At 43.8% G+C, this 19,173-nt stretch overlaps 1 long non-coding RNA gene across 2 annotated transcripts; it reads left to right on the top strand.

The window, feature by feature from the left end:
* Nucleotides 1-358: 358 nt before the first annotated feature.
* LOC114011340 (uncharacterized) lies at nt 359-12,684 on the top strand. Of its 2 annotated transcripts, none has more exons than XR_003553193.2 (2): nt 359-444; nt 9,268-12,684. It is a non-coding gene; the product is annotated as an uncharacterized LOC114011340 (long non-coding RNA). The 2 variants fall into 2 exon arrangements; XR_003553194.2 differs by having other exon boundaries at nt 363-444; nt 8,090-12,684.
* The last annotated feature ends 6,489 nt before the right edge of the window (nt 12,685-19,173 follow it).

Below are 19,173 nucleotides of genomic sequence, written 5' to 3'. Positions count from 1 at the left end.
CCCTTTGCTTTTATCTTCCCTTCCCCTTGCAATTATATTTAGCTAGACTACAGGAATTATTGTGCCTTCTTAATAATCTTTAATGCCTACATGCAAACATAACTCTTTACCAAAGGTGTTACAGGCTACTTTCAGAAATGCTGGAATAATGGAGGGTGAAAAACAGTAGGGAAGCAATAGCGAAAAGAAGGTGCATGTTACGTATTCGTGGACATTAACCTTCCAAGGGAAGTTATGCACAACTCAGTAAAGGCATCAGTAGCAATTTAATTTTCATGCACATACAGTAATTGGTCTTCTGTGTCGATATTTTTAAGGTATGATATTAATCAGTATGACACATACACCAATTTCTGTACTACGAAAGAACCTCAGAGTCTGAACCTTGAGAAATTGTGATGGGGTGGCAACACAGAAGGATTTAATCAACATCTTCCATACAAGGTGCATCTCAAAATGCAGTGAATTGCTAATAGACAGCAGTTCAAGGGAAAACAGTTGATTTTTCAAATGAGATTTCAGTTAAGTCAGAAAATTAGGGTAGGAATGGATGCAGGTGCTTGTATTTATCTGACCAAATGTAGACAACTGTCTTGCAGACCCTTACCTGTGAGTTAGCTTTCCTCTTAAGTTTTTTTGGTAAGGTGGGGGGAGAGAGGTACTTCGGCAATACAATTCCCGCTTTGACCCAGGTGGACTGTGCCCTGAATGTGTTTAATTTTTTCCAGTGGTTATAACAGACTTAGCTTATCGGCATAAATCTAAGTGTTTGCACTGTAGATGCCTAAAGGTAGGTGAGAGGAGTCCTACCTAACGTGCTCATTGCATTGTTAGAGCCATGTAGAGAGAAAGCTGTCATGGCAGTTATGACTAGGTTGATTAAAATGATGAAGAACAAGCCAATGCCAGATTAACGGAAAATACAGGTAGAAGAGAGGATTAAGATGGGTTGAAGCAAGCCCACATGAGGTTGAAAAAACCCAGCTCTTCTGCTTTGAGTCTCTGGACAGAAATCAGAAGAAATTAAGAGGAACTAGGATACTGTGTTTCTTTTCTGTATATACTTAACATGCAGAAGCATTTTGCATATGTTAGAGCATTATTTTTTGGAGAAGGAATAAGAAAGTGGCTTACAGTAGTTAAAGACAGGAAGACTTGGACAGAAACCTCGGAGAAAGTAGAGTCAGGCCCAGGGAGCTGTGTGTCAACAACTGTTAAGTGAAAACCAGAACAAGGAAAGAAAAGTTTATTCATATCATCTCAGTCCTGTAGCAGCCCACTAGACAGTATCAAGCGGCAAAGTTCCCTGAATCAGTCTGGTAGGGTTGACAACTGAGAGGAAGTCTCCCGTGATGCACTATTAAGCAAAAAAATGTTTGGCAGCATGTCTCTTTCATGGTAGGGTGTGAATGTTGAGCTGGTTTGTTAAAGATGTGACACTTCTGGAGCACACAGTCTGTCCCACTGCCTGAATTTTGAACCTCATTGGCCAGTTTCAGTTGCATTTGCAACAGTGGCACTCTTAATAGTAACTGAGTTCCATTTAGATTGGTAGCAAGTATCAGGGTAGAAAAGATGGACTCAGCTGGTGCCGCTGCTAAGGAGAAGGTAGGCAGAACTTGGCTGTTAAAGATTTCATCTGGCATCAAGCTGCCTGGTCTGCACACATGAAATGACCGCTACTTGGAGCACCTGCTTCTGTGCACAGTTGTAATACCATGTATGGCCCATAGGCAGCTGTTTCATTGAAGTGATGAGGGCTAAGTGGTACAAAACCATAGAATACTAGGCTTTGATAGTTTGAGCCAGACAGTTACATCAGTTGAGCCTGTTAACTCAGACACAACCATTAATTTTAAGTCATGCTGGTATATATTCTCCTTCCCCTCTAGATACTTTTATGACTTAAAAGTGACAGTTTCAAATCAGGGTGCTGTTGAGCACCTTTTTGCACACACTGTTTAGGTGGCCAAACCACTAGAATAAACAGAGCACAGTCTAATACATATTAATGGATTGCCCAGTGTTTTTGATTTCTTAGGCATGTTAGTTGCAGTTCTGCAGTGTGAGATACTAGAAGATGAATTGGCTTTAACAATCTGCTCCTGTAAACACATTCATCCAGGACAGAAGATAGCTACATTTAAGGAGTATTCCTTGACATATCGGTAATCCTTTCCAGATTTGTCTCAAATAGTCCTTTGAATAGGGCTGTGATCAATGGCAGCGTTGGTGGTTATGTTGAAGAAAGATGCACTGAAAGTTGGTGTTCTGGTGTGTGCCTGAGTATCAAGGTTCTGCAAGGCAGGAGGTAAACATACTGGAGGCCGTGCATCTGCGTTGGAAGGCCAACTTCTGTCATTTATCAGTAACTTCTTAAACGCCCATCACTGAGTATGTAGAAAGTTCAGTAGGTAGGAGCAGTGTAGTAATGGCAAGATGTAATTGGAGACAAAAGTTTAGCCAAAGTTCTCAATTGAGAACTTAAAAAAAAAAAAAAGTTTAGGGAGATCAAGAAAGTTAAATATATGCTGGTGATCATTGTGAAGAATCTCTTCCCTTTCTGGCCCCCTGATGTGATGACTGTAGGGAACATGCAGTGGTTTCCATGTGAACAACTTAATCTGGTTTGTATTTTGAGGGTAAAATTGGGAATCTTTTTTTAACTTCAAAATTTGGACTGTGTTTGGACAATGTGCATTTTGTTAATGTTGTTCATTTATTTAATAAATGAGAAACATGATTGTGTTAGTAGAGGGAGGATCAGTGGCACAAAGAACACTATCTCCTAAAAGAACAGACATTGGTATCACAGCTTTGGTTAAACATTTAAAATTATAACATCTCATTCTCAGGGAGGGATATTCACTGCCTATGTTTAAACACCTAACTTAGATGCCTAAATTAGGAGGCTTGTCTCCCTAGATGCCTTGCATAGTTGAAGGACTGAGAGAGGCTGCTCCAGAGAGCAATTCGAAGTTAGTTAGGCTTCTGCTCTGAATTATCATCTGGAGGAGCCTCTTCAACTTTGAATGCTGTTCTGTGCTATTCTTTGCATCTTTTCCTTGGCAACAAAGCTGACAACTGATCTCCGCCCCTCAAAACTTGTTCGTGCCCTCTGCTTTTACATATCACTCTGTTGCTTGTGCTAGTACAGCTGTTGATGTGGTGGCACTGTCGACTAGGTTGGTGAAATCACCTGGGTTAAAAAGAACCCTGCAAAAGAAGATGTAACTTTTAACCTAGGTCCTGTCTCAGATCTTGTTCATCATGTGACCTTGTAAATGGTTAAACCTGCATAGATGAGGAAGTGATGAGCTTTTAGCAAGAGACAGAAATTAGGTGTTGAACTCAGGGACCTGTTTGCCAAGTGTGCCACCAAGAAAAAGATACATTTAACTCTGAGATGTAAATTAAGGAGACTGACTCCTGTATCAGAGCATTGTTCTGTTCAAGTACATGATTTTTACAATATTAGGGTTTCACAAATATCATGGAAATTTTTTATCGTTTGCATCGCTGTAAGAAAGAGATAGCCTTATATCTCTGTTATCCATGTAAAAAAGGGTCATAGTTTAAACAAAATAATTTATAGGATTTACAAATGTACTGTGAAAATATGTGCTAAACTTTGTAAATAAGCCTAAAAGCATGGTGTTGCCACTAACAGAGCAACTGCATTCGAGTTTGAGTAGCTTAAGTTCCCCACCCATCAGCCAAGAGCTGCTGATGTTTCCACAGACACACTGTGCAGTTTACCTAATTTTAGTGTTTTACAGTGCAGACATCTGCACGTGAGCTAGTTGCCTTAGATTCTTTTCAAAATCAATGGAAAATCTGGCTTTTTAGATGATGCTTCGTATGACCGGCATGAGATATTCATATTAGCTATGAAATATCTACATTTGGCCAGCTGAATCCCACCCACGGGCTGCACGGCTGCTCCTTGTGCATAAAGCACTACCGACTACAACAAGCTAGGTTCAATGGCCTTGTATACTAACCTCTAAAACCACCCAGGCTCAGCTGCAAATATGTGACTAAAACTTTTATTTTCTGATTAAAAGTCGTTACAGTTCAGAGATTTGATGCCACTAGTGACCACTACTTTGCAGTCTCTTTTAGTTAAAAAAATTCATGTTACAGAATTAACCGTCCTGTTTTAAACCAGTATGCTTTTAAAACAAGCATGTGTTAGGCATGCTGGCCACAAACCCAATGACGTGAGAGAATTGCTAATAGTTTTAATAGTTATTAATTTCTGCATGGCATCTTATGCTGCTTTTTAAAGTTCACTAGTCATCAGGTAAGCTTCTTAATGACCTGGGAAGAGATTGTTCAGTTTTATTTATCTGTGACCTTCCATATCTCAACCTGGCTAATTGCTTCTTTTAGCTGAAGTACTCACCTCTTTCTTGTTCTTCTCCATGAAAATAAGAATGAAACCATTCCTAAAGAATCAAGTAAGGAAGAAGGTAAAATCCACAAGGAAGCACAGCCAAAGCTAAACTTGTCTATGCTAAGCTGGAGCTAAACCTATATATGCTGTTGTCTTCTTGTGTGCATTTCCTTGTTCAAATATTTTTTTATATCACCTGAAAAGAAAAAAAAGTATGAGAGGGGATGGATGTGTTGTGTTTAATTTTCATGCTTGATGCATTTTTAAATGTAATGAAGTTACAAAATGAGCCTGTTGTGGTTTATCACCAGTAGGCAGCAGCTCAGCCCCACACAGTCGCTCACTCCCTGCCCAGTGGTATGTGGGAGTAGAATTGGAAGGGTAAAAGTGAGAAAACTCATGGATTGAGATAAAGACAGTTTAACAGGTAAAGCAAAAGCTACACGCACAAGCAAACCAAAGCATTCACAAAATTCATTCACTACTTCCCATCATCAGGCAGGTGTTCAGCCATCTCTAGGAAAGCAGGGCTCTATCACATGTAACGGTTACTTGGGACAACCAACATTGTCACTCCAGACCTCTCTCCTCTTCCACCAGCTTTATATGCTGAACATGATGTCATATGGTATGAAACACCCCTTTGGTTGGTTTGGGTCAGCTGTCCCAGTTGTGTCCCCTCCCAGCTTCTTGTGCACCCCCAGCCCACTCACTTGGTGGGACAGTGTGAGGAACAGAAACATCTTTGATGCTGTGTAAGTGCTGCTCAGCAATACCTAAAACATTCTGTTCCTATGAAGGAAATTGACCCTACCCCAGCCAAAATCAGTGCAGAGCCTTAACTCTTCACATCCTTTTACAGTGGAGAAATACATTTATGATGAGGGTACTTGTGCAAAAGGAAATACAAGATTGGGACTTCCATAATTATGGGTTACAAAAGAAGAGCAAAGTTTATTAAAAAAAAATATTCCAAAAGTACAGTAGAATAATATTCTACAGTTTTCTAATGATGGTGAAGGTGGTCCTGTGCTGTTTCTCCTGGTCACCTTTGGCGTTTGTATTCTGGGTTTCTGCTTTCCTGAGATACCAAGAGATCCCTCTCCTACTGACACAGTCCTTGGGACCTTCCTACATTACAGAAGCAGCCTCCAGCACCACTGTTGAGAGCAGCACTGGCTGACGTGGTGGACTCCCTGTGCCATTATTTGGAAGTGGCTCCAAAGTGTGTATCCCACAAGACAGGGAGCAATTTTCCATCTCAAGGCTCAGTGGTGCATGCTGACTCACACTTCGGCAGCTTGGGGCTACTACAGAGTGCTGTGTCCACACCTTGTGGTGTCCCTCCTCTGCACTTCTAAGAGTGCAGAGCCTGCGGGAATAGCGTTGAAAGACAAAATGGGTCTGAGGGAGCCAAATACAATGTTCTTGGCCTTACTGCCATTTAGGGGGGATCCCAAGAGTGAACTACTGAAGATCTGTGCCTTATCTTGAATGCGTGGGATGTACCTGAATAGGTCCCCAAGGAGAGAGCTAACAATTAAGCAGAGGTAATTGGGTACTCAGGCTTTTTCCCTCGACCACGGTGTAGGACATAGTGTAGACATGTCTTAAGTGCCCACTTTTAGTCCTGCAGTGGGATGAGTACAATATAAACACATAGGTTCATACAGATTAGCTGAGTACATGTTAATTGTATACAGACTTTGAGAACAGAAGTGGTTAGTACTATATATCTGAAGCACCTTAGTGTTTCATACATACTGCTAAAGTAAAGCCACTTAGGTTCCTAGTTTGTAGCTCTGCCTGCAGCTCAGCAGATCTTTGGCTGGCTCTTAGATCTAAAAGTAAAATTTTCCTTCCTGAGATACCATACACTTCCGTGATATTCTTGGTAGGAATGGAATGCAGAAGTGGAATAGATTATATTAATTGTTGTCTAGAAGCTTTCTATCCACTGCATAGGAAACCTTGATTATATTCTTCATCACACCATATGGCATCTAAGTATAATGTGATAAAATTACTAATACGGGACAATAAATAATGATGATTATGTGTTTTGGGTGCCACCTCGTACATGCACAACAAGTAATTATAGTTGGAATGAATAATGAAGATTTGAGTGTTCTATCTAGGAATATATTAGAAAGGACACAATTTGTCATTAAGGATGGTAATTGTCTCATCTGACTTTATGGATTCAATAAGTAGGTGTCCACACCAAGCCAGTCATCTGTGACTGCATCTGTGATCAGCGGAGAGGAACAGGCACGTCAGAAGATAAATGGCCCCTCCGGTCTTAGACAAATATTTTCAGAGGAATGCATCTCAAAATCTCACATGAACAGAAAATCTTCAACAACATTTATCGGGGGGAAAAAAGAGAATACATTCAGGAAAACCTGGTCACATATTGTAACCTTTCTCAGATGAATCTCCCAAGTCTATTTGCTTCACTGGACCATCATATGTAATGAAATTTTTGATGATGTTTATTTAAGCCATTTTTGACACATTCCAGTGATGGAAGTTACACCGTCTCTCTAGGTAGTTTATACCAATGCTTAATTTTCCTTAATCCTGGACAGCTGTCTCATGGTTTAATGTAAATCTCCCTTGCTGCAGTTTATCCCCCTTGCATGTTGTTCTAATAGACACAAACAACAGTTTACTTCATCCATCTTTGCAACTACTTTTTACATATTTAAAGATTCCCTCCCCCAATTTTCTCAGTTCTTGGCATCATTTGTGTCTTGACACTGAACTAAATACTAGGAAAGTAATACTAGTAGCATTTATGTACAGTTAAACCTTCCCTCACCTACCCCTTCATGGCCCCCAGTTACCTTAGTGGTCTGCTGCCCCCCTGATGGCACTGATATACCTTGCTGCACTCACAGTTGCAATACCTTAATGCTGTGAGTCTGTCACCCCTGGCTGGCTTCCAACGAGCACTCCCAGTTTGTTTTCCTTCCTGGTAAATCAGGGAGAGGAGAGGGTTAAATGGTTGTTTCTGTCACACTTTTATGGACAATAACTGGCTCACAGCTTTAGAAGGCATGGTGCCCACGCTCAATAGTGAAAATCTGGGGGCTTGTTAGGCAGCATTTACAAGTGTAATGTAGTTTTTGACTCATATCTGCCTTTTTTCTTTTTTCCACGTGCCTTTTGCACAGAGCTTCCATGCTTTCTAATTTCTTTACAGTGATACTTTCATAATTTCTGCAAGGCATTACACAGAAATCCAGGCATTTTGTTTGTGTGTACTGAAGTATGCTTAAGGATTTGTGAGTTACCCTTAACACAGAACATTTCACAGGACTATACCACAAAATTATTCTTAACATGTTAATTTAAAACATATTTTTCGTTAGATTAGTTCATAAAGGGAGAGGAAGGAAGATATTTAGCTTCAGACAGCACTTGCAATAGGAATCCGTTATTTCTGTGCAGCATCTTTCCTTTGAAATATCACTAAATGATTTCCAGAGAGAGGAAGAATGTAATTTAATGATCCCTTGCACAGCTCGAGCACCTTTCATCAGAGCATCTCAAAGCATTTCAGACAAGCCTGAAAGCTTGTCTGTTTTTCCCCAACTATTTCAGTTGGCCTAATAAAAGATACTACGTCTTCCTACACACCTTGTATTATTTAGCACTCAAAGCATTATCATACTTGTTTTACAGATAACTAAAAAGGGCACAAAGAATCCACGTAGTTTTATTTCAGACAGTGAATCTAGGATGAACTCTGTGGGCTCCCATTTTCCCTGAGTCTCCAGGAGTTGTAGAATACGTGTTCTCAGATTACAAGCAGACATGTGGAGCGAAGTCTTCATCCCACTGACATCAGTGGCAAAATTCCCATTGATCTGAATAAGGCAGAACTTGCGTCCTAGCTTTTCTAACTGCTGCGTGCCAAAATCGACTTCAGACCCATGCATCCTCCCTGTCTTACGTGTCACCCTTAGTAATGAAGGTCCTGCAGTCCATGCCGTGTCTGCCATTATGTTCTCAAGAAGTGATCAAGACAAATATAAATGAGGAATGAGAGACCCCAGCAATCGGAGGGGTCTCTGCACAGCGAGTGTGTGGTGTGTGGTGAACGGTCTCCTCACAGTTACTGCAGATGGATCCATCTGCCTGTTACGCATGCACTCTGTGCTGACAAAAGGAGCCGCTTGAATCATCTTGCCCTGACGTGGACGTGTGCTGTGCTCACTCACGAGTGTCCCAGCTTGCAAGTGTGCTGCCAACACCACCACAAAGGCTGTGCCAGGTCTCTGCTATCATGTCTGACCTTTTCTAATTAAAGGGTGGTTAACCATCTTGAGAAAATCTGGAGATCTCTTCCAGCCTCATTTTTGCTTAATTAAGACCATGGATTTGGGCACACAGCACCAAATGCACCCAAAGCAAGTGCTGTCTTAAAGAATAAAGTCTCAAAAAATGATCAATAAGTCTTTCTACCATAATGTCTGTGGAGTATGCTCTATCATCAGAAGCCTAATTTTACAACAGAAATAAAAGCACTTTAAAATACAGATTAAAAAAAAAAGAACGTGAAGGGAGAAAATGCCTGTGTATGCAGTGAACAGGTATCTTCTGCTACTGAGAATGGCTGAATATGGTCCTGGTGAGAAAAAGAGCATTTGCTCATTCTTGCTCCCTGTAGTGTCCTTTTGTCCCTTGCTGCAGGGCCCTTCTCAAGCTTGATGGTGGTGCAGCCACCCAGTCTTAGTATATTCTTGATGGTTTTCTAGCAAAATGCTCACTGAATCCTCTGGCTGTTGTGCTAGACTGAGAGCAGAAAGCTTTTGGTCATCTGGTATTTGTTATCTACAGCTGCCTTTCCTCTTTCATAGGTACTTCAGGTTATGGATAAGCTGAAGGAAAAAAGTTTTTCGTACCGCCAGTTTCAATTTGAAGCTGAAGAACACCAAACAGCCAAGGTCTGAGAGTAACTCCTGAGCTTACAGAAACATTCTCATCTCTATTTGGCTGAAATAAATGTTGGTCTATTACATCTTGTATTATGAGTTGCTTGCAGATCTTTGTATCTGATCATTCTCTCATTGTGTTGGAAAACAATATGTGGGAGTTTCTTTCCATACTAGATCTTTGTGGGTTACTTGCTAGTAAACTAATTTTACATGACTCAGATTTAAATAATAAAAAGGCTTAACTCCAGTCTGAGAAGAGTTTATTGCCCACAACTGTAGCCTAGAGACAAACTCCAGCACCTTTGGGACTCAGCTGAGGCAGCAATTAGGCAGCATTTTATTGTGATGCAGTGAGTGCGCAAAAGATGAAGCTGGACTACTCTCAAGAGCTTAGAAACAAAATTGGCTTCCTGGAGAGAGAACATAAGAAATCTGGCAACCTAAAAATATTTAAAGAGCTTAAGGCTCCCAGGGGAGAATTTTAAGCTATTGAAGTGGAAAAGACTGAGCATTTGCTAAGATTGAAAAAAAAAAAAGGGGGGGGGGTTTACATGAAAAACGACGAAGTACAGATATTTTTTTTTTTACTGTAGCATGTTTCAAAGGGGAAAATATAATAAACCTGAAATCAATCAGTAGCACAGACTTCAATGCAGTGTTCCAAATCAAACAGCCCTAGCTTGAAAACAGGAGTCAAAAGAGGGGTTTTTTTTTATTTCAGAATTATAAGGGATTGAGGCCAAGAAACCATTAAATGAGGTGAAAGGTCTAGGCTAGAGGGCATCTTGAGCAAGTCTAATGAAGTCATGGTTGCTTCAGTGGCCATGTTCCCAAAGGGTTTTGCTGTGTCTGTCACTGCATCTCTCTGTTCCTCCTCTGAATCTGGCTCCCTGGCCTCTGTGGTTACCTGCCAGAACGTGCCCCACCAGGCGCCCTGTGAAGCACCCTCCTGGCAGCCCCACAGCGTGTAGCAAACCTATGTCAAAACAAAGCCATACGAAATATGATTCATCTCACCTGTCACTTGAAATGTCCCATACAGACATTTACCTGTGAGCTAGTCGTGCCTGACTTGCTGTATTGTCAGTGGGGAGCAGCAGGAGCTTACAAGGCTCAATTTAGCTCAACTGAGTGTAAAATTCTACCGTATGCCAAAAGTGTCTATTTCTCTCCGACTTGAAACGGCATCCTAAGGTGCCTAACTCACAAATGGACACCTACAGTTTAAACATCTACATCTGCTCAATGAGCTCTACCCAAACAACTAACATTATGCCAGCGCAGACCATGTGTTAGAGGCCTCTCTGCTGTGTTCAGGCTATGCCTTCATGCACCCTGTATCAAGGACTAAGACAAATTAGCTGAAACGGTTTAGCTTATTGAGACATAAGTAACGAGGGGGCTAGAGGGTGCAGAGTATTTACCTTAGTGTCGCCTCTTCCCTTCCTCTGCATTACGCTGACAGCCCTGTCCACATCACTGCTCCAGCCAGGTTTGGGGGCTGAGGGATAACTGGCTGTAAGGAGGGCGGGATGGGGGACAGGAGGGGAGGAGGCTGGTGGAGGGAAGGAAGCGTGCAGAAGGAGATGGGGACGGGGTGCTTTATGTGCTGTGGTAAGTAATAGCAGCCCAGTCTCTATCTTGGGAATCTGCAGGGCAGAGCAGTTCGCAGTCTTGAGCTCTGCATGTGTAATGCAGCTGAGGAATAGATCACCTGGGTTCTCCACCTGGGTCCTGGACCAAGAGCACTTGGGACTGCACTGCAGGTAGGGAGCATGCCACATGTTATGCTTCTGGCATGAAATAAACTCTGCCACACGCATCCTAACCATGCCTAGTATTACCACCCTGCCTCAGTTGTACAGCTCCGCTCACATGATGCCCTATGTCAGAGGCAATCCCATCAAGTGACACAAGAAACCCCAAAAGATCTCTGAAGGATTTCCGCACCAAGAGGCAGAGCCAGGCAACTGATCAAAGTGGGAAGTCTTGCTCTGCTTTTCTGTACCTGAGTAAACTTCATCTGCACAAACTTTTGATGTCGGTGTTGACTTTGACAGAGCTACTCTGGTAGACAAAACTAGTCAATGATTTTTAAGTAGTCCCCTAATGAGTACCCATTCTGTGCTGAATGTACTCAATTCCTTCTCATAGTCCCAAGGCTTCCCTTTTGTGTATTTAATGTCATAGGCTTCCCATTCAGTTGTTCTGTTGCTGGTTTGGAGGTTTCTTTGCTCTCTGACTGCGATTTGCCGGGCAGACAAGGTTTGTGGCTGTTACCATTAATGCAGCAGTGTTAACGGCCCAGCGTCAGCCAGCTGCCCAGGACACGGGCCTTTGTTGAGCCCTACACACCAGTACTGTACATATTGTAAAGCTGTCCTGCTCATCCTGCTCTTGATTATTGCTAAATTGCCCAGAATCCGTCTCTTTTGTTTGTCGGAAATCAGGCACCTCTGGTAAACAATAAACAGCGGGGAAAAGGACAGCATTATCCTCTCTGAAGCGTACCAGCGTAGCAGCCAATTTCTGGATACACCATTCATAGACCAGAAAGCAAAGCGCTGGCTGGTGTGCAAATGTAACAGCAAACACAGTGTTCCCTGGAGAGGCTGAGCTGTAATGTGCATGAACAACGTGGAACAGTTCTGGATGAGCAGAGAACATGCGTATCTCGGTGTGCTGCAGACGGCTGTGGCTCTGGTATTGCATGGTGCAAGGCCAGATATTTATTTAAGGCATTTCCTGCTTCAGCAGTGTCTGCTAAGAACATGACATATTTTCTACACGCCTGAAAGACCTAGTATAAATGCAGGCACGTCTGCGGGAGAGGAGGAATCAGACCCTATGCCCAGGACCGGCATGGAAGTGCCCTCCAGCTGCTGCCGTGTCAGTGATGAGGAGCAATGCACACTGCAAGGCACCCTATGATGCTGAAGAGGAGACAGTACTGAGGACCTGCTTAAATACACCCGTCCTGGACTTGGCCAGTTAACCTGCGTTGTGCTGGAGATCCTTTCGCTTCGCTAAAGTGACACAGAGGAGAAAGAGCATGGTGGAGGTCGGGTTCAGCAGTACGTGGGAACGCACAGCCTGGGCTGTGAAGGGAGGTGGGTATACCTTAAATGAGTTTTGTTGCTGACAGTGGCCATCTGCAGCCTCAGAGCTGGAGCCTTACCGTAGGAATCCAGAGCCATGTGCCCTTCTACGGTACACCCTTTATGGCTGGAAGAGCAACCACAGGCAAAGCATATTTTGCAGCGAGACTTGAAAGAAGCAAGTATAGTCTGTTGTCATATCACTAAGTGACAAGAAAATAAATGTTTTTATGCCTACCAAGATGTGACTAGCTTGTCAGTTATGTAACCTGCTTGTTCATGCTCTTGTCATGATCTATGAGTAGTTTTTCTGCCAAAAGGTCTTACACAGCTTCTTAGCCTTCAGAAGCGCAAAGGATCTGGGATATATTGCACTAAACATGATGCATACCAGTAGAAAGGCCAGAGAGTCTTCCATGAAGTCTGCTTGTGGCCATACAATTGGTGTTCTCAGATCAGGCAAAATCTGTGATGTGCAGTGACTTAAAAACAAGCAGACTCTTTCAAAAGTCTGTCTTTTTTTTTTTTTTAATTTTAAAGTTGTGTATTTAATAAATAGTTCACCCAGAACACAGCTTATTTTATAGCAGAGATGTGATAGGGAACCAGACATGCAAAGTTTCAGGTCGGGAAGGGTTATTTTAGGACGGACATCACACACCTCGGAAACACCAGTAGCACTTTGTACTTCTGTTGAGATGTGCTTTGACCATCTCAGAGTGTTCTACAAACTGACATAGCAGTCATGCCTCTGCCGTAAGAGATATCAGTATTACTCCCATTACAGATAGGAAAATGAAAAACAAAAGGGGCAGGGATTCATCTCTTGTCAGTGGCAGAGCAGGGATTTGTTTCACTTGTCCTGATTTTTTGCTCCAACCCTTAGCTGATGAGCAGTGTGGCAGGAAGCAAAGTAAAGCCTAATGAGGCCAATGTTCATCTCAAAATAGATCAATACTAATGGAAATTGTGCTTTGAAATTACTACAGGTTGACACCCCAATAAAGTCAGGAAGTTCAAGACCTGTGCATTTTGGGGAAGAAAGTGCTTCTATGGGCAGAACTCACACAAACTAAAACCAGACTGTAGCTGGAGGACTAATTTCTGATTATGGTATCTATTTATCTGCTTTTCATGGTATAACTCAGATTGATAAATGGCATTGCTTTCCTTGTTTTACAGTTACTTTGTACCTGGAAACCCCAGCTAAAATGAACCTGTTGTTTGCTAGGTGTTGTGAAAACAGTGGTTGTCCCCGGGCCTTGTAACATTCCTGAACAGCAGATGTAATAAATCTAGGCAAGGAGATGGCAGAGGCAAGGGGACTTGCCTCAAGATGCAAAAATGAGATGGCATCGCATGAAACACAGCTCAGGTCTCTGAATCCCAGGACACCATCAGTCTCTCTGCTGACATCTACATGAATACAGACTCACTTTCAGAATTACAGGTTCCAGGGCATGGAGTAGAGGGAAAAGAAACCAAGTAAGATCCCTTCCCAGGCAAAGAGGAGCCCAGACAAAGTCCTTTGAGTGCTGTTCTGGTGGGGAGCACTTTTTTAGCTTCTCGTTGTGTGATCCTCTTGCAGGAGCAACTTCCTCGGAGCGTCCCCCTCGGCTGCCTCTCTGCTGGTCTCATCCTCTGCTCCCACTGCTCTTGGGCAGAGGCTGATGTGGTCCCAACATGCCGTGTGGAAACGAGCTGCTCCATAGGATGCAGGATGGCTTGCTGCCTTTGGAGAAGGAGAGGGCTGTGATTATTGCTCCCAGAAAAACTGGAATAGCTGTTTACCCACAGCAAGAAAATGTTATTTTGGGGGCAAAAGGGAGCTGTAATGTTTTCCTGTTACAGTAGTTGGCAGCATTTCTCTATAGCCCACACAGTTCTTTCTTAAAGGGATCTTTGCTCGTTGCTGTAAAGGGGAGAGAAGTATATGAAAACTTTTGGAATTCAGACAAAATATCCTGACAGTAAGATGGGTTTAAACCCTGAGAGCCCAAGAGCAACCAAGCAGAGGAATAGGAGAGTGGGACCCAGAACCAGGAGCCTGAACTGAGGAGGTACTGGTGGCTAGGTGCAGAGAAATGCTATATGTATTATGACTTTCAAAGCATAGGGTATTGGAATAGATACAGTAAGGCCATCACTTGCAGGTTTTTTTGGGTTCATCCAGATGTTTCAATGTACTAAATTTGAGTGATGGCATGAGGAAATGGGAACCAAATGAGTTAACTAAGACAACTCCACTTGGAGGCCAAGGTGGCTGAGCAAGCTGATCAAAGACATGGAGGTGCATTTCATGGAAATACATAAGAAAGTTAGGTAGCAACCTGCCTTCTCCTACAGAACTGATTATAAGCCATCCTATGACCCTGATTTTCCTCTCCCATTAACATCTTGTCTCTAATCCTCCTTTGCTTCAGGGGAAGGTTAGTGGAGAGGCTGCTGTGGGTTAACCCTGGCAGAACATGTCTTACCATGTAACTTCATCTTACAGTGGCTGCAAAAACTTGACGTAGAAGGGCAGAACAAGCTCTCGTTTCAGGGAATGCTGGGAGGTCTCTTGTTCAGCTGGTTGCCACTGTTTGCCCGTTTCCCTTATCAGTGTGAGCATTAGGTCCTCTTCTCCGTAGCTCCCCACGCAGCTGCAGCACTGGCACTCTACCAGACCCTCTCTCCCAAGCCAGACACCTACCACAAATACACTCTCCCACCAGGAAGAGCCATCAGCCATAAACGACAAGGGAAGCTACTGGATTTTGGGCATTATTTTGTTCCCTGGAGAGAGTGTTGCGCATGTTGTGGCACTGGTGGCTGATACAGCCAGGGTATACCATGGTGTAGCAGATGTTAAATTAGTGCATGTGTTGCACTGAACGCATTTGAAGGCTGGGTGCATAGCTGGATGGTAAAACAGTAAACACCTTAGGCCTAAATACCACAGGAAAACCCCTCGCTTGTATGTATCTCAGATGTGTTTTTCTCATGGCACTGCTCTTTAACAGATGGTTGTTAAACCCCTTTTCACTGTGTTCAAAGGAGCAGAGGAATGTTTGCATCCCATCCCAAGGCAGCTGCCTGCCCTGTGTTTGGGGAGGTTTGCTGGGCACGGCAGAAGCCCACTGTGGGTGCACAGCCCTCTGGGGAGGTTTGCCAGGCACAGCAGAAGCCCACTGTGGGTGCACAGCCCTCGCTGACTCCCCCCAGCTGAGCCTGCACTGCCGTTGGAAGGGCCAGTCCTGCACTTCCCATCGCAGCACCCCACCACCTCTCCTTGTGCCAGCCCCAGCATCCACCCAGCTGCTTGGTCAGCCAGTTCAGCAAACCGAGCTGACTGAAAATTAACCCTACCAAAAGGGAAAAGAAACGAGGGGAGGACTGTGTCGAGACCAATCAGCCCCCGGCGCTGCTGACCCCACAGCCGAAGGAGCACAAGTGTCAGTGGAGGGTTGGGGGGGAGATGCCTTTTGGCAGGAGCCCATCTGTGGGTCAGCTTCGGCCAGTTGTGAAACCGCACATTTGCTCAGCCCCGGAGCTGCCGAGGGTGCCAGCATGCTCGCCAGCAGCCGGCCACCCAACCCTTCCAGACCTCACTGTGGCAAGCTTCGCCGTTGGTGAGTGTGCTAGGGAACCCGCAGCATCTTTAATGGATCCAGGTACTTGTGCAATTCATGCCTGAGAGCTTGAAGACTGAATGTCTGTTTTCCCAAGCAAGAAAGGAGCAGACCCTTACTGCACATACACTGCGAATGCCCGGTGAGGGTAATTTCATGTTATCCCATGAAAGTAAGTGCCTCGGGGTAGAGCTGGGGCTTGTTCTCCTCCCAAGTGGGAGGCATAAATAGTTAACAGAAGAACAAAAGAGGGCAGCTATGCCTGGGTTTAGAGCAGGGAAAGTGAGAATACAAATTAACCTTATGGCTTGCCTATTGAAGAACCATACGAAGTTGTGGACGTTGTTTCAGTAGTGTTGCAGCAGTGATAGTGTCAGGCTATAAGCAAGGCAGAATTGATAGGAAGAGCAAAGGGCTTCTAGACTAGCTGACCACGCTGTAGAAAGCAGACGCCCTTGCAAACACATACGCCCTTCTTCAGGCCTGTTCTTCTTCAGATTTGAAGAGCTTGTGTCTTTGCAAGCATGTTTTGCCTAGGAAATGGGTTGGTGTAATAAACCTCTTTCCCACCAGTGTTGCCCCACTGCTGATTTAAGGGTACTTTTCAGGCAGACGTTTCAGCTTTTTGAAAATGGAAGTGTTTTCAGCATGGTGTCCTATTCCTGATTCTGGAAATACTGTTCTCACCCTTGAAACATCAACTGATTGATCCACGTTCTTAAAGGCACATCACGGGCAGGAGTGCAGCACAGCCCTTAACGCGCTGGGTTAATCCTCCCCTGCCTGCTGCCAGGCACGGCCACACGCCATCTAGTGAGGTAGCAAAGAACACTGCTAGCCATACCTTGCACATGTAGGTTACATTTGTTGTATAAAGCCATGAAACGACGTCTGCTGGAGAGCAGGCTGTTTTTTTCAAAGTCAGGTTACTTGTTTTAAGGTAGCTGTCCTAAAGAAAGGGCCTGTCCCAGCCTTTGTTGTTAGGTAAACTGAGGCACTTACCAACCACTGCGGTGATGGAATAGATACAAGCAAAAGACAAAATTTTCCGAAAAATTGTTTAGTGTATGTTCAGTAACCTTGAAGGAGCCTACAAGGTCATGGTTGCCTAAAATACTTCATGGCTAAAGGTAGCTGCTGTTTTAAAGGCAACTTCATCACTGTGTATCTGCGGCGCGGAAGTAAGCTGGACTCCTTGCAGCCAAAAGCTGGATTCCTCGCACTGCTAAGGCTGCAGCCTGTGCCGAGGAGCTGAGGAATCCCTCCGAGTCCTTCCTGCTTTGGGCTGTCACGCTGTAGCTGCAGCCAGTGCTACAGGAAGCATTGCTGGGTACACACCCTCCCTTTGTGCTTTATGAACCTTACAAAGGCAGCAAACACTTGTCTTTTGTCAGCGAAGAAAGCACAGAGCGTAAGACACGGAAGATTTATAGGTATAACGTCCCAGCACTGCGTGCTTGGTTTTACCCTCACTCCAATCCCATTTACTTTAATAGGGATGTTGCTGCTAAAACCCTGCATGATATTTTAAATATTTACCCCATAGGGAGCACATAATCTGGGAAGTAACAAGGTGCCATTTCCTACCGAATGTGTTTTCTGACTACAACCACATGTCAATGGTACAATTTAGGGCCAGGCTAGAGCAAAGTGTCGATTCACCACTTACCAGCACAGCTAAGCTGTACCACCATGTGAACTGGGAAGGTTCTGTTTGCTGTCATGCTGATATATGTCAGATAGAAAAAAAGAAAGAAAAAAAAAATTACGATACCAAAGCTGGAACATCAGGCTTCCTTTTGTGACTTGCTTTTCTTATTTTTTCTTCTAATCCTCAGAGCAAAACAATTTTATTTTAGAGCCAAGCTCCAAAGTTTATTAGATTGTGAGCACTGCAATGGGGCTGCTCACAGGTGACCAACACAAATGGTGTGGTGGCTCTAGAGACCACATTAAGCACGGCAGCAGGATGTGTCATGTCAGAAATTGTGTTTTCCTTTCCACAAATGTCAAAATGCTGCCTAGCCCTTCATTTTGCCAGGATTTTGCCCATTCTGGTGTGGAATCAGCAGACTTTATTCTGTCCTTTGCAGCATGAAGCAAAGACAGGAGCCGAGTTCTCCCACCATGTCATCTACCCCTTCCTCAGCTCTGAACGAAGGCACATCGGCACAGAACAGCTTAAAACCTTTGAAGAAGCCATAAAGCCCAGCAGTTCCCGTGAAGCCCATCACAGAAACTGTAGCTCTTCTCCTAACTAGACTAGAGTGGTACTTGACTGACTCTCCTTGTCGGTGGACAAGGAGATGCATTTTGGGATGTAGTAATGAGTGAGTTGGGAGGGATTAACAGTCCCTCACCTTGAAATGGCTTCAGCTTGATTTCTTATGGAAATGAGGGTCTGTGATCACATGGGCAGCTGTATACATCTGTCTCTCTGTGCTTTTCTGCATTATCTGCCCTTCCCCTGGTAACTTCTGAATTCACTGACCAATTTCAGCAATCTGTAACAGAGGAGTAGCGGTCTTAAAGATAATTAAGTTGGTAAATGTTCATTGAAGTCCACAGAGAACTACAGGAGAAAGAACTTATTGTCATTTAAAATAACAGTGTAGCTCAACACTTACTTGCCCCAGAGAATCCCCACCAGGGAGGATATTATGCAAACCCTCGTTTTCCTCCTCACACGTGTGTTTTGGCAGAGCATGATCCAGCCCTAAAAACTGCAGCTTCTTCCTAGATTGTTTCTAAGGTGGGGATCCCAGGTACGGTTATTCCATAGATGATTAACCACCAAGCACTAATGAATTCCTTCTAACATGATGCGGGGCTTAGCAGAGAGTACGCCATAACATCCTGCCGAAGCAAGTAGTTGGTTCAAAACTGTAACAGTATCGCTAGCAGTGTTACCCAAACCGCTAGAAATGATCTAGCAGGATTAGAAAACTTCATTTTGATGTGGTGTGTGTGGTAGCATCCAAACCGTTTTCATCAGGTCTTTGCGTCGAGCTTAGCATGTGTGTTGTCGCTCACCCATTTTGTGCTCTAACCCCATCCATCTTGTGCGTACCAGTGCGGCGGCAGCAGCACCTTTGTCTTGGGCAGTGGAGGAGCAG

This window comes from Falco peregrinus, chromosome 4 (genome assembly GCF_023634155.1).
Source record: "Falco peregrinus isolate bFalPer1 chromosome 4, bFalPer1.pri, whole genome shotgun sequence".
Lineage (NCBI taxonomy): Eukaryota > Metazoa > Chordata > Aves > Falconiformes > Falconidae > Falco > Falco peregrinus.
This window is presented reverse-complemented; position numbering and strand designations above follow the sequence as displayed.